The sequence below is a fragment of the Cygnus atratus genome, chromosome 18 (genome assembly GCF_013377495.2).
Source record: "Cygnus atratus isolate AKBS03 ecotype Queensland, Australia chromosome 18, CAtr_DNAZoo_HiC_assembly, whole genome shotgun sequence".
In the NCBI taxonomy this organism is placed as follows: Eukaryota; Metazoa; Chordata; class Aves; order Anseriformes; family Anatidae; genus Cygnus; species Cygnus atratus.
This window is the reverse complement of record NC_066379.1, coordinates 10389146-10404774: the sequence shown is the minus strand read 5'-3', so window position 1 is coordinate 10404774 and position 15629 is coordinate 10389146. Positions and strand designations below refer to the sequence as shown.

At 52.2% G+C, this 15629-nt stretch overlaps 1 long non-coding RNA gene across 1 annotated transcript; it reads right to left on the bottom strand.

Moving 5' to 3' along the window:
• Window positions 1–7708: 7708 nt before the first annotated feature.
• Window positions 7709–14846, bottom strand: LOC126913523 (uncharacterized). Its single transcript, XR_007708975.1, has 3 exons — window positions 14776–14846; window positions 13704–13848; window positions 7709–8159 (listed from the first exon to the last, which is right to left on the bottom strand). It is a non-coding gene; the product is annotated as an uncharacterized LOC126913523 (long non-coding RNA).
• Between the last annotated feature and the right edge of the window lie 783 nt (window positions 14847–15629).

The window sequence follows — 15629 nt, the reverse complement described above, 5'->3', positions numbered from 1 at the left end:
TCTGCAGGTGGGAAGGGGGAGCTCCAAGTGCTGGACCAGAGAAGCTGTGGACACGGCCAGTGCCCCCAGAGCTTCAGCAGCCACCACCAGCAGGGATGTTCACTTCTTCGGCACGGCAAACCTCCCCCAGGGGTTTTGTTTGCTCAGTACGTGCCCAGACCTCGCCAGCAGTGCCAGCCCTGATTGGGGGGGGGGCAGATGGAGCCTGAGACACCCCCCCTGCCAGCAGAGGGAACGAGGAGGGCTCTCCTGCCTCCCCTTTGATCCCTGCCAGCTGCTGCGATGCCAGGGGCCATGGTGGTCCTGAGGGTCCAATATTTGCAGCCAGAGGCACACACCTGGGGGACAAAGGTGCTTCTGTCATTTTCCTTAAATCCCACCCTCCCAAATGCATGCCCACACCCTCACTGCTTTGCCAGTGGCTGAAGCAAAAAAAAAAAAAAAAAAAAAAAAAAAAGTGTGTTTATCCAAAGGAAACAACCCAGGGAAGTGCCTTTTCCCATGCACAAGGGCAGGGCGGCCGGGTCCCCAGCAGGACAGCCCGGTGGCATGGGGCAGGAGCACAGGGGCTGTGGTGGCCCCAGCCGCCTGAGCCTCGCTCCTCGCTGCTGTTCTCATTTATAAATAGAAAGGGAGTTGGTTGTTATTAGAGCTCGTTGAGTGGGTCTGGAGAGAACTGCAGCAAACCCTTCCAAAGGAGCTGTTTTCCAGTCCAGCAGAGCTCCTGGGGTCACGCCTGGAGGAGGAGGTGGAGGAGCACCGCGAGACGCGCGCACGGCGTGGGGCTGGGGCAGGCGCACGGGGCTCCACCACGCACCGGCTGTGGTGCTCTCGGCATGGCTGGGGCTGGTGTGGTGCCACCCGAAGGATGCTCTGTCCCCACCCTGCCGCATGAAGAAGTTCTCATTCCTACAACGGGACAGGACAGCAGCAGAGAAGCTCGGGCCATTTACTCCAGCACCTTCCCCAGGATCCCAGAGGAGAGCTCCCGCGCCGTCACACCGCCCCGACGTGCTCCAAGTCCCACCGCTTTCCCACCCCAGGTGAGTGGCACAAGGAGACCTTCTCATCGCATCTTCACGCTGCCCCACGACCACTGTGGGACCACGGGCAGGTGCAGGAAGAGGAGAATGCACACCACGAACACCCAGAAGGCGGCTGGCTTTTCTGGGCTCCAGCAGAACCCCCGCCAGGTACGTTGGGGTGGCTTTTGTGTGTCCCCCAAATGTCATCCTCAGGCACTGCCCCGGCCACACTCGCAGAGAGCAGAGAGCTCAGGGTGTGCCTGGGGGCTCGCAGCCAGGAGATATTTCTGGCCATTTGTCCTTAAGTCCTGGGGGATGAAATTTTTCAACAGCATTTAGCACTGAGAGATGCGCCCAGGCACATCACGGGCTATCTTATCATGTCTGAGCTGCTCTGTTCCACCTGATTGCAGAGGTTATATAGATTATTATATAAATTAAATCTCTTTTCTTGCCTGTTACTGTTGGAAACCACTTTCTTCTTTTATCTATACATTATATCCTTCTGCAACCTGTCCCTAAATCTACAAAACTGCACCCAGTGATGCACAAAGATCCAGGATTGAAAGCATTTCGTTAGTGACTGTCCTTTACAGCGGGGCTGGGAGAAAAGAAAAACAAAATACACTTGATCAATATTTTTAAAAATAAGATTTGAAAGCAAAGCATGAGAAGTATCTATCTGGTTTTAATTTCAAATGAAAAAAAATATGGCTATTAATATATGTCAATACTGTTCTGCTCTAAGAAGAAAGTATAGATAAAATCTGCAAGCTCTAATGCCTTAATGAGGCCCAGGAAAAATAAATAAATAAATAAATAAATTCAAAAGCAAATATTTGGGAATCTCTAGGTAATGTGCTCCATTTATCATGTTTTGGCAATCAGGAAGTCAAACTAAGGTTAGCATGATGAAGAAAATCAAACAGGCCCTTTTTTCCAGCTGCTCTAAAATCCCAGAAGCATACAGCCGGGGGGGGGGGGGGGGGGGGGAAGAAGGAAAGGAAAGGAAAGGAAAGGAAAGGAAAGGAAAGGAAAGGAAAGGAAAGGAAAGGAAAGGAAAGGAAAGGAAAGGAAAGGAAAGGAAAGGAAAGGAAAGGAAAGGAAAGGAAAGGAAAGGAAAGGAAAGGAAAGGAAAGGAAAGGAAAGGAAAGGAAAGGAAAGGAAAGGAAAGGAAAGGAAAGGAAAGGAAAGGAAAGGAAAGGAAAGGAAAGGAAAGGAAAGGAAGAAAAGAAAAGAAAAGAAAAGAAAAGAAAAGAAAAGAAAAGAAAAGAAAAGAAAAGAAAAGAAAAGAAAAGAAAAGAAAAGAAAAGAAAAGGAAGAAAAGAAAGAAAAGAAAAGAAAAGAAAAGAAAAGAAAAGAAAAGAAAAGAAAAGAAAAGAAAAGAAAAAAGAAAAGAAAAGAAAAGAAAAGAAAAGAAAAGAAAAGAAAAGAAAAGAAAAGAAAAGAAAAGAAAAAGAAAAGAAAAGAAAAGAAAAGAAAAGAAAAGAAAAGAAAAGAAAAGAAAAGAAAAGAAAAGAAAAGAAAAGAAAAGAAAAGAAAAACTTCTTCTCTGCTGTCCTGCTGTCAGTGCACAGGGAGTCTAATTGACAAGGTTTCTTCCTGCATGTCTGAGCAGGCTATGCGAGAGGACAGGAATTTTTTAATCACATTATTTAAGCTCGCCCTGGTGACACAGCTAACTCAGCGACCCTCTCTTTGTCTGCCAGAGATGAGAAGGTAGCGATGGCTGAGAACGGAGTCACGAGCTGAGAAGGTGAAAAGGCCCAAAAGAACCTGCGGCATCTCTGGCCGGGCTGGGGAGGTGCTGAGGCCATGGTGCAGCACCTGGGGGAGACGTCCCCAAAAGCCCCCGGCGGCACCACTGAGCCCTGCCATGGATGCGCCCGGCACATGGAGCTGGTTCCTGCTGGGCAGGAGATGTCTGGGGTCCCTGTGGGCTTGGAGGTGGTGGCTCCCAAATGTTTCCACCCACAGCCCACCACAAATCTTAGCATGAAAGCACTGTTGGCAGCTGATTTTCTGCTGGGCAGGTGGTCCCAGTACAGCCCCTAGGACCCACGTGGCATGGCAACCCCTCCTTTAGGGAGCATTTCTCTGAGGTTCTCTCTTTCTCCATCCGCAGCGCCATGCAGAAATACCCGGCAACCTTTAAACTACCTTCTCTGGCACCGAGCTCAGGGCAGGTATCCACAGCATCAATATAAAATGTCCAAAACAGCCTCAAAATGAAGGGCTCCACCTCCACGTCCCTTCTCAGCATCCCCTGCAGCCGTAGTTTGCTGGGGAGCACAGTCCCCGTCCATCTCCCTTCCCTCCCAGTGCCACCAGGCTGGGCTGTGTGGGGATCCCTCAGCTCCAGCTTCACTGAAAAGCCATTTACATCCCTGGGTGAAAGATTAAATACACAGGTGATGTATTATTCCGGGACAAATAGTGTCTGTTGCTATAGGCGAGGAACACTTGTGGGGCCATTTGGAGGCAGCAAGAGTTGTTTTCATCTCCTGTGCCCTCCGGCGGTGGCTCCAGTCGCTGTGCTTTGAAATCACTGCATCTGCAGACGTACAGGAGGAGGGAGTTCTCAGCAATTAGTCACTCCAAGTCGCGCATGAGCATAAAAATAAGGCTGAATGCACCTTCTCAAGCTCACCGCAACAAAATTGAATCTGCGCAACTCCCATCCATGTGTATTTTCTCTCCAGCACCACGAAGGATTTCTTTTTCTGCAGTGCTGAGTGCCTGGTGCTGTAAAATGGGCATGTGAACGTTGTCTCTGTTCCCAAAGGTGCTGTGAGGATGAGCAGCAAATGGGCACGAGGCATTCTGAGACCACCCAAGTGGTGTTACAGCCCTCTTTCCCTTCCTGCCCTTCCTTCTGCTGGAAGATGGGTGTAAAAAGAAAGAAATGGGTAGTGATCCAAAGCAAACAGAGCAGTCAAAGAGTCGTGGGCAGAAGCTTGGCTGGCCGGGGCTTTCTGCTGACCCAAGGGAACGAGCAGCAAATCCTCTCCCTTCCCACCTGCCAGGGCTGCAGCCTGGGTGCCAGCTCTGAGACCCCTGGATAAAGCTCCCACGTCTCCAGCCAGGGTGAACACTTTCTCCCTGCGCTCATTCCACAGCATCCCCACCTCCTGTACAGTCCATAGCATCAGGAGATTAACGCTTGCCCTTACCAGCAGGGATGACGTTTTTCCTTGGTTCTTCTCTCAGAGACTTTCCTTGGCTGAAATCTGCAGAATTCATAGGAAATGAGGAGGCTCCTTGAGGGCTGCGCTCCCCCCGGGGCTGGGACAGGTTTGTGCAGGCTTGCTCCCGCGCTGCCCCCAGCACCCAGCCGCTCTGCCTGCCTGCAGGAGCCTGCTCACCTCGTTTGTCATCCCTAATAATGGAAAAATCTGCAATGCCTCCAGTAACGGCTGTCACCGCGGCACGAACACGTGTGGCACCCAGCGAGCCCTCCCCAAATCGTTCTTGCATGACCCCAGGAGAGATGAACGCCTCTGCAAACGCCCTCTGCAATACCCCAGCCAGGGAGGGCTCTTCCACGTGCAGCCAGACCGAAGCCAAACCCTGTCTTTTCCTCCTTAAAAACACATTTTAATGCTGAATCAAGTTCTTGCAGCGGGGCTGTTGCAGCATCCTCCGGGCTCTGGGACCTGGGGAGGGGACAGGGGGACGATGCTCTGCCTGGCCCCGCATCTTTTCCGTGGCATTCATCACCCACTGCCCAAACCCACTGGAAAAAACACGGCCCCAGGTCGAGCCCCCAGCCTTTCTGCTGCCAGATGGGAGCCAGAAGCCACAAGAAAAGAAAGGCCTGATTTTGAGGCCGCTTTCCCTCTGTGGCAAACAGGGAGGGTGAGGCTGAGGCGAGATTTTTCCACCTGGAAAACAAGCCCCGAGTGTCTCTACACTCTCCACCTCCGCAGGTCCCTGGGTTCGTGCCGTGGCTCGGCTCCTCTCGTGCCGTGGAGGAGGCGATGGCTCGGGTCAAATAACGGGTCTGAAACCAGGCACTTCGCACAGAAAACTCCCATTCGCCTTCTGAGATCATCTCAAGGCTCTGGGCAAACCGTGAGGGCCTCTCAAACACCATTTTAGGCATAATTAATGTTCACAGAGCGCTTTGAAGATGAACAGCAGCTGTATGAGGCACGAGTGTTATAAAATCTGGCAGACAGCAGCGCGAAGTGCCGCAGGGTCACTGGTCCAGCCTGCTGGGGCACGCCGGGTCTCGGCCCCATGCTGGGGATGCTAACAGAGCTTCTGGAGCGTGCGTGGATTTATTCTGAGGTCAGGCCTCTACAGTCCTACTCCAACAGAGTGATAAAATCACTCGAACACGCACATGTGAGTGCACGTCTGATTTAAGAGACCTCAGAAGAAAGCATCCTCAATGGGCAACATTTCCTGCTCTGTTTGGTCACCTCCTCCAGCTTTGTGCAGGGGCTGCCCTACCTTGGAAAACCAGGTGAATTCACCTTCTCTCTGTGAAATGACTCTGGCAGCTCCTGGACATCAAATTTAACAACTTTTCCCAATGTAACACCAGGCATCTAGCTGAGCCGCTGTGCACTTAATAGATTTGCACTTAACACATTTATTTATTTTCTCACATTGAGTGTGCAAAGTCATAACCACTGACCTATAGATGCTGCCCCTAACAATAGCTGCAAAAAGTTTAAGCCATTTACAGACACTGGTTAAATAGAAAAAATCTTTTGAACATTTTACAAAACCAGCTTTAAAAACAGGACGTGCAAACCCTTTATCTTGGGACGTGTTTATCCCAGCGATCAGATGTTCCACTTTGGTCTCCCCGCCAGGGCAATAAAAGCCCTACAAAAATTCTTAAAAACCAAAGTACAAACTTCAAGTTGAGCCCAGGAAAAATAAAGGAAATTGCTGTGCTAAAAGGGGAAAAAAAAAAATGTGCTCTTCAATGCACAGCCACGCTCTGTGGGTAATTTCAGCCGAGCCCAAAAAAAGGGCACTGAGTTTGTGGGTGGAAACATCAGCCCAGGGACTGTGACTGCACGTAGTGAGTCTGCACGGAAAATGAAAGCCGGGATGGGCTGGTGGAGCCCTGGCTGCTCCTGGCTCTTTCTGCGTGGCGTGGGCTTTCAGCGGCACCCACTTCCCCAGAGAACAGCCTCTCCATCTGCCTCGGCTGTCCCCAGCCTTTGCTGACAGCCCCTGATAATCCCCATGGGATGCAGAGGGTCTGCGGACAAGAAGCCCTTGGGCTGGGCTCCTGTAGACATGCAATACATTTACAAGGCTCTTCCTTCCGCCCCGAGGTGGGATGCTGAAGCACAATGTGCCTTACCCAGGGCCAGGCAAGGCCCAGTGAATCACGAGAGGGACACAATCCACCGTCAAGCTCACGCACCTTCTCCACGGTCCCCGATGCCCTCCCAGGTATGAGGAGCCCAGGCATTACGGGCTCCATAAAACCTCCCAGGTATTATGAGACCGCTCATAATTCATGGTTTGTCACACTCTGCTCACAAACACTCCCACTGTATTTGCCCGAGAGCCCAAGCAGGTAAAGCCTGCAGTGGTCTGGGCGCTGAAATCACTGCCTGGTTGAAACACGCATTAAAAAACAGATAGAAAAAACTACCGGCTGCCCACAGAATCAAATAAAATTAGTTCAGATCAGCCTCCTCCGTCTTTCTTTATTGCTCAGGTAATAAAATCACTCACGATACAAATCTCTAATTTAAGGTGCATGGGAAAGCAAGCCATTAACAGGACAGCAGTGGTTGGGCTCTGCCCAGCACCGGTGTGGGATGAGGTGCTGGTCCCTCGCATCAACAACTGCTAGTTGTACAGCCCGGAGAGTTGAGCACTTTTTCAAACAAATAAAACAGCTCTCCAGGAAGGGATATGTCGTGGTGAATGAAAAGTACGAGCCTGAATGCTAGTGGGGGAAAGAGCATCTCCCCCAGGTGATGAGAAGCGAGGAGAATATGCCCTGCTCAGCAGTGCCTGTAGCGCAACAGCCCCCCAGGGGACGGCTGGGAGGTGCGGGGAGAAAATCCTCTCCCCTCAGCTGGATCGAGGTTTCAGCCGAGCTCCTCTGCATTAATCGTACACTCATTAAAATCAGTTGTTCTCTTTCTAATTCAACCAGTGCTGCCAAGCTCAAGGATTAAACATTCATGAGCCAATGTCCCTTAAAAAAAAAAAAAAAAAATCATCTGACAAGGCATAGATTTTTAAAATTGTCATTAAAAAAAAAAAAGTCTAGCTGTTCCTTTGTGCTTGAAACTTTCAGCTCGCATTTTTGTGAGGGACGGGAAAATGAACAAAAGCTGAGATTTTACACAATTATGTGACTCCTGGTGCTTCCTGGAGGCAGCCTCACAAATTGCATCACTCGTGTGATGAAAACCAAGAGAGCGAGCACGTTGGGTTCCTCCCATCCCTCCTCCAGTCCAGCCCCTTGGTCCTTCTCCTTGGAGCTCTGCCCTTGAAATGTGCGTGGAGAACAGGGACCTTCCTCCAGCGGGGCTCTCTCGTGGGTGCGGAGCAGCCCTGGCAGGAGGGTACAAGCGAGGGGTCAAAGCCCAGAATTTCTCCCAAATCCCATGCGTGTGAGCGACAAGCGAGGCGTGACTTTTAATGTGCTCCTCATTAAGGTCACCGCTGACAATAGCTGCAGAGCTGGAGACAAAGACAATAAACACCCTTTATTTGAAGCAGATGGGAACTTGGAAAGGGCTCACCAATATTCTGAAAGCGGTCCGGGATTTTTTTCAATGGCCAAAACAAAAAAACCACGCTGCTGGAGAGCCAGAGAGCTCCAGCCCACGGAAACACCCAAGGCACCTTTGCCAGCCCAGTTGGGGCAATCACGCCATGCTGCTGTGCTCCCTCCCCCAGCAAAGGGCACCGGGGTTAGCAAATAAAACCCCCACCAAGCCAGGCCAGAGCACAAACAGCCCGGGAAGAGGCTGGGATCAGCTCCTCCGGCAGAGTTTGTTTCCTGAAGGAGAAGCAGCATAAATAAGGATGGCTTGTTAGCGAGCGTCGCTGCAGTTATTTATGGAAGGCGTTCATTTCCTTCATCATCTGGATAAATATCCATTAGCCTTCGAGGTGATGAGTCAACTATTAATTAACCTGCTGGGAAAAAAAAAAATACAGATATTAATGTCTTCAAAGGAAGCCGCCAGCCGAGGGGGGGGGGAAAAAGGGACACTGGGGCAATGGTTATTTACTCCTGCACGACGCCCCTGGATGCTGAAACTACAGCACGGACCCTTCTTATAGGGCATGCAATAAAAATGTGGAGGAGACAGGATGCATGCTGGCTGCTACATGTGCACGTACATGGTCAACAAAAAATAAAATTTGAAATGAAATAAAATAAAATAAAATATAAAATTAAAATAAAATAAAATAAATAAAACAAAACAAAACAAAATAAGGACTGTGTATGCACTCATCCTGTTCCTGCCTCTCTCTGACCATTTTTAGCTCTGTTTTTTCCCTCTGCATATTCCCCAGTTCTCTACCCACACATGCCCACACTTCAGACAGACTATCCCAAAAAACTGAAAGATGTCGAAAAACCCACAATAATCCAGGGCCTCATCAACTTCCAGGAATGCTAACTGGCTTAAGAAACCACAACTTCTTTTTTTTTTTTAATTTTATTTTATTTTATAATGTACAGTGGTTTTTTTTTTAGTCTTTTACAATCTCCTGTTTTAAAAACTGGCAGGAATTTCCTCCCTTTTCACCCTCCTCAGTCCTCTCCATCCCAGCTATATTCAGGGAACATGTCTCACCAGCCCCATTTAGCTCACATTTTCAGGGCAGAGCAAATGTGCATGCATGGGGGGGGGGGGGGGGGGCAGGGATGATGAGTCAATTAGGCACCCGATAAAAATCTGATCGTCGAAATTCCCTTTCTGCCTGCAAGCGTGCCGAGAGCAGCGGCGGCCACCGAGCCAGCGCTGTGCCCAACATGCCCAGAGCCTGGCAGGCAGAAAACGATTTCCTCCAGCAACACCGCTCCCACCCTGTGCTAAATGTCGTGCTTGATGAGGCATCTGCCACTTAACGTGAAAGACACCATCGCGGTGTAATAAATCACGCTGCCAGAAGGGTTTTGCGCTCCCACCAGCGCTCTGTTAGCTGCAGCGCTTCCCCTCGGCACGCTGCTGGCCGTGCCTTGCAGACCTCACGTATTGCAGCTGGTAATTAACTCATCCCCAGAGCAGGCAGCTGAGCTCAGCCCTTGGATCTCGCAGCCACCTCTTGTGTTGCTCCCATCACTCCAACCCCGGATTTCTGGGTCTGCAACAAAAAGCCCCAGCGATGCCCCATTCGTTGTGCAGACGCCGTGTGTTGTACAGACAGCACCGCCTTTTTCCAGGCGTGCACTAAATTAGAAGGGGGTGGAGGCGAGAGATGGTGCCTGCCCAACCTCCTTGCCGATGGCCAAGCCATGAAGCACCCAAGCAAGGCCACACGCTCCCTTCCCACCTCGCAGCCATGGCCAAGACCCAAGCCACCCGCCGGTGAGGCTGCGCTGGGCGCGCACACTTGGTGCCAGCACTGCCCCACAAGAGGAGAAACTCAGCCTGCTCTGTGCTGCTAGAGGGAGACCTCGTGGGCCCGATCCATACAGTGCTGTACTGAAGGATGGGAGCACGTCGGGAGGTGTTGGACTTGCAGAGCTGGCTCTGCCGCTGCCATCGCCTGCTCAGCTCCGTGACCTCCCCTGGAGCCAGGTATCTCCTGCTCAGGCTGCACGCTTTTATTTTGTGGTCTGTTTTGTCTTCTGCCCAGCATCTCTGCAAGCGGCTGAGCCGGGTTTTAAATGGAAAGAAAGAAATGGTGGAAGGCCACATGCTCACAGAATCGCAGGTGCTGACAGCCCCTCCTCAGCCTGGCAGCCCCCTGCCCCACAGGTCATCTGCACATCCCTGCAGCAAGCGCTTCTGTCCTGCTCCAGGCTGACCACTGGCACTGGGAGCAGCCCAGAGGACTTTTCCACCGCCCTGCAGGTCGTGTAGGGAGCGTCTTTGTGGGACCAGGTGAAAGGGTTCGTCAGCTGGCACACCCCGTGACATACAGAGCACTAATAATCACAGACACCGAGTCCAGTGTTCAAATGAAGTGAAGCAGATTGTGCTGCTCATGTCAGAAAACGATTATCCTACCAGTTATTGTCCTGCTTGGGCAGTAATTCCCATTTCCTTCCGAGCCAGGGGTTTCTGCTGTACCTGTTTGCACCTTTGCTGCTGCCCTCTCTCGTAGCACAACTGTCCTGGCAACACGTCTAAAAGTGGGCACATGCAGCACAATTTGAGAAATTTGGGCATCCCCAAGTTGGGGTTTGATTTCATGGAACCGGTCAGGTTTAGAGGAGAAAATGGGACAAACTGTCCCGAGCTTTGGCACATTTGAGCAGCGGTAATTTCGAGAAGAATGCAACAATGCAAAATTTGCAGTGGTAAAAACCAGTCCTACACTGAGAAGAGGTAAATTTTAAAAATGACCCTGTAAAACCAGCCATTTCATAACCAAGACTCTGCCCTTGGATCTGTCCTTTCCAGCCAGGAAAATAAGTTAATGTTGGTGTAATTGCAGAGTGACCGTTATTTACCATCGAGCTTCATAAAAATGTTGAGGAAAGATGTATGCATTTTAATTAAGTTCCAGGGGAAAAGAATGTGTACCTGGCCAGACTGCAAAGAGATGAACTCATCACGTCATCCACGCCCCAGTCTCCTGCCTGTTTTTCTCTGCAACAGTGAGATCAGCCCAGATTGCAGTCAGCGGGTTTAAAAAGCAAAGTAATCCTCTGAAAGTGCTGGGCCAGCATTTTCCCATCCCTAAGGCCCTGAACTGGGAGCTCTCATACAGCCATGTCTCCAGTGCGACTGATGGGCAGGTGCTGGAAATCCTAAGAAACCTGCAGGATTCCCCAAACTGGGGTACGGGGAGGGGACCCCAGTGGAGTTCGCTGCGGAGTTTTCCAGCTCCTGCAGCTGCCCGACTTTTCCACGGATTGCCCAGGTCGGGCTTTGTGCTACGGAGCTTCCTTTTCTCCTCGGGAATGCCCAGCTGTGGAAGCGAGGGTGCAGCTCATCCTGGGGTGCTCCTGGCACGGTTTGTGCCCAAGCCACCACGGGCACGCTGCCAGCGGGGTCACAGCCGTGCTCCCGCGGGGCTACGGCGAGCCAGGGGTGTGCAGCTGGCTGGGGATGAATCCCGGTTGCCTTTGGGCGTGTAGAGAAAAGAAATAACAAATATATATATATATATATATATCCTGAGTTTGAGCAGCAAAGCAAAAAAGAAAACAACTCCCCTAAGTGAGTCTGGAATGTTTCTAGGGCGTAGAGACAGAGCGAGGGATCAGCAGCAGCCCCCTCCCCGGGGTCAGCAGAGCAGCCTGCCACAATGGAAAATAGTTTCTGCTCTTTTCAAATACTCGGATAGATCCCCTGTGAAAGTCAAAGCTGCTCTAGCAGAGGGTCAGGTGCGGTGTCTGTGGGCTATTTAAAGGCCAAACCATCTGCCCGATACCACTGCTCGGGTCCGGCAGGAGCGGCGCAGGTGGCCAATGGCACGCGCATAGCGCCTCCATCACACAGCCACGGGACTGCTCCTTCCCGGAGGCTTCACAGAAATCAAGAGCCTCCCAAAGCTGGGGTCTCATTTCCTTCTTTTTGCAGTTTTGGGTCCCCCTAGGTGGGACAACGTTTGGCCGTGCTACAGCCTGGGCCAAAAAACCTGACCTTTCACAAAGCGGTGACCGAACGGGGCAGCGTCACCCAGTCCTTTCCAGCAGCGTGCGCCTTGCAGGGGCTGACCCAGCCCCTACGAGCATCCCTCGGGGAGATGCCGGTGTGTCGAAGCTGCAGAGGCTCGGCTTGGCGTGGCATGGACGCAGCCTGCCCTGCCCTGCCTTGTGCTTCCCATCCTGCTGGGAACAGCCTGGCTCCGGCCCCGCGGCTGACCACGAACCCCGTCCGCACGAACGTGTTTGTTCCAACGCTCGTTCACACTGCAGCCACGGCGCTGGTTGGAAGGACACAGCTCGGGCTCCGTGTCAAACAAAACCCATTCCAACTGTCTGGGAAGAGAGCAAAATCTGCCATTGCGCTGCTTTGAGGGGTTTGCAGCTCGCTGCAGCACTTTGTGTCTGCAGTTGTTTCCATAAGCAAGTCCAAGAGAGCCCACGAGCAGGAAGGAATTAGGCACTTATGCAAAGCCCATTAAAGTCGAGGGGAATCTTTCCATTGACTTCAGAGCCTTTGGCTCCTGGCCCTGCATATCGGGGGCTGTTGTGTGGGATTTGGAGCAGGAAGCGGGAGCAGGACTCTGCAGGTTTTCTCAGCATTAGTTACAGACTTCAGCACAGCTCTCCGTGCCTGTCTCCCTGCATGTAAATTAGGAAGCGTGTAGGCACTGACTGCTCGTTCTGGGTGCACAGCCCTAACTGTGTGCCTCCTCTGTCCTTCCTGGGGTAGGCAGAGCAGGACCCCTCTTCAGCAGGATTAGTCCGTTCCTGTGGGCAGCAAGGATTCTGCGTGGGTCCTGACACATCGGTCCTGGTGCCAAACCTACGTATGATGTGTCAGTCTGAGATGCACAAATTGGAAAACAAACGAACAAACAAACAAAAACTCAGCAGGTCCGAAAACCTTGTTCACCCAAAGTCCAGATTCACACCAGGGTGAATCCCCTGCTGGGACCACTCAGCGTTTCACTGGTTGCACTTCTCCCTGCTCACTTTCACCCAGCACTTCTGCAGAGGGATGCACGGCCTTTTGGTGGAGCCCAGGAACACGCAACAAAATGACCGAGGATCTGAGCTGCCTCCTTTTTCACACCGAGCAGTAGAGAACTGATGTGCACGCTTCGGACCTGACCTCTCGAAATCAGAGCTCTCCAAGGAGCATCGTCCCAGGTGCCCAAACCTGCCAGCACTCCAACAGTAGGCGGGATCAATATTGGAGTGAGAGGGAAATGATGCTTGACCCAAAGATCAGCTCCCCAAAGAGCTGGTCTGGGGGTTCCCTTTGCAGGAGCATCCCTCCCCACGGCCAGGCATCTCCGCCAGCCCAGAGGGAGATGTGGCCGTCCCTCCTTGTGGAAATCAGGTCGGGTTTTTTTGTTTTCAGCAGGCTGTGGGTTTGGAAACGAGCTTCGCTCCCACCTGCTGCACCTTCACTGGCTGAGCGGGACGAATTGCCAAAGCCGACAGGAATTGGGAGCTCGTTCGCGTGACTGAGGCTTTGGCAGAGCGCAGGCTGCTCCGCTTCCACCGAGGGGAAGCGCCGGGAGATGCCGTGGCAGCAGTTCAAGGCCGGGCGGTGCGTTACGAAGTCTAGACAGCGCTGGATCCCGGCGAGCAGGAAGAATGCCGTGTCCCTGCCCCTGCTCACTGCCTCAGCCCGAGCTGCATTCCTCAGCCGGGAGCGGGCTGGGGAAATATTTTGCTCCCCTGTTCCAACAGACCCTCGGGCACAGTTGTCTTCTGCAGGCACCGCCATCCCAAAGCCCTGCCTGGAAGGTCGGAGCTTTGCAGTGCTGCTGCCCGCACCGAGGCTTTCATTTGGCCAAAGGCTGCAGTGCCCCGCGGCCGGGCTGCTCGCAGGAAGGACATGGGGGAAAAAAATTTACAAAGCAAGTTTTTGTTCCTACCTGGAATAAAAGCAGCACCTGCGGAGGGGTGGCAGTGGGCAGCTTTTCTCTGCACCATTGCAAGAGGCCCAGCAGAGAGGTTTCCAAGCAGCTGTGCTCATCGCTGTCTGCAGCCAGGGTCAGGAGAGAAGATTTGGACACAAACCTGTTTAAAAAAAAAAAAAATTAGTTTCAGAAGCAGTTTTCACTTATTGGGAGATTTCTCTTTTGCCTTAGCTCCTAAATGCCTTTTCTATCAGCTGAGGGGCATGTTGTGCCATTTATAAATAAAATAGCATTTCAGCAGCTCCTGCAATACAACCCCTGAGTGAGGCCTGGGGAATTGGGCTGCGCTTCCCTACCCATTGCCAAAACCAGGGCACGACATCTGGGCAGTGCCTCCCATCTGGACCTGTTCAAATGGCGTCGGGGTCCGGGGACGGCCACGCCGCCATTCAGCAGCAGTTCCAAGGAGAAATAGGATCAAATGATGATCCTTTAGATTTGTCTCTGACCGCACACCAAGCACGTATGTGCTTTCCTTAAGTGGGTTGATAAGCGCTTTGGATCGGTATTAACACGTGCCAGATGCTGGGGAATCATCTCCCACTTACAGCAATTACGAGGATGCCCCAGAAGCCAATAAAGCCACGGAGATGATGAGCATCTGCTGGTGGCTGCCAGGCCCCAGCCCGGCAAGATAAATCTCTGTAATAAAGAGGTGTGATTTTTATTTTTATTTTTGTTTTGTTTGATTGAGTCATATGGCATTCAGCGCTGGATCTGTGCGATTCCTCCTCCCTTCGGGGATTCTCCCTGGGAGGAGCCGGGCACAGCAGCCTTCCTCCAGCAGGACTCCCCATGGGGCTCCCCCAGCCTTGCCCTTTCCCTGCAGCCCCTCAGCTGCCTCCTGCTGTCCCCAGCACCGCATCAGCATCACCCAGCTGTAGGTTGTCAGAGCAAAGAGACCACGGCCCTGCACAGCCGACAGAGAAATCCTCAGCAGAGACCCTCCCCCTCCCCCTGCCCTCTCCTCACCACGCTTCCAGCCAAGGCAAGACCCAACATTGGCTCCATTTTTTTCAGCAAGTACCTGTGTGACAGAGCTTTCCAAAGGGCTGGATGCAAAGCCCTGCAGCTCAGCAGCACCAAGGAACGTGCAGTGATTTGGGGGACGTGAGAGGTCCCCAAAACCCGTGGCAGGAGCCAAGCGTGGCCAAGCCACCCTGCTCCTCCCAGGGCTTTTCTGAACCAGACCACTTCACCTGCCTGAGGGATTGCTACACTGTTTAATAAAACAGAGTGTTAACATCGCCCGGGACCGCAGAGCGAGCCCGCAGCAGGCACAGGAAGGAAAGGGAAGAGCGTGTGCTTCCCTGGCTGGATGCCTTCAGAAACCACGTCCACCCCGATGCCTCCGGGTACGTGTCCGCAGAGTGCAGAACAACAGGAAATCATTGGACATGTATCAGCCCAAATCCAGAGAGCATCGGCCCTGCAATTAGCTATAATTAGAAATCGGCTCCGGCAGCGCGCCCCCGGCAGGATCCTTGCACACCCACACGCTCCCGTGTGCTAAAACGGGGCCGTCAGAGGAACGGGATGGATGCTGATGTCTGCGAGGGGCTCGCCCACAAGCGAGGGCAGGGTTTGTACCCTGAGCCGACGTTGGGTCGGGTGGGCACAGCTCCTGCCCTGCTGCCTGAGCAGCTGTCCGCTGGCCAGCCCCACCAAGCTGTTGGTCTCAGCCCCAAATCCCCCCTGGATACGCATTTGGGGTTATTTTTTAAAGTGCCTTTCTGTACTTTGGTTCCAAAACTGTAGTTTTTCTGTCTTTAATAAAAAAGATAACCTGCTGATCCACGATCCCACAGCGAGCAAAAGTCAACTGACTCCTCAAGCTCCACGTTCAACCCCGTCCTCCCCACCATCACCCAAACAACAATG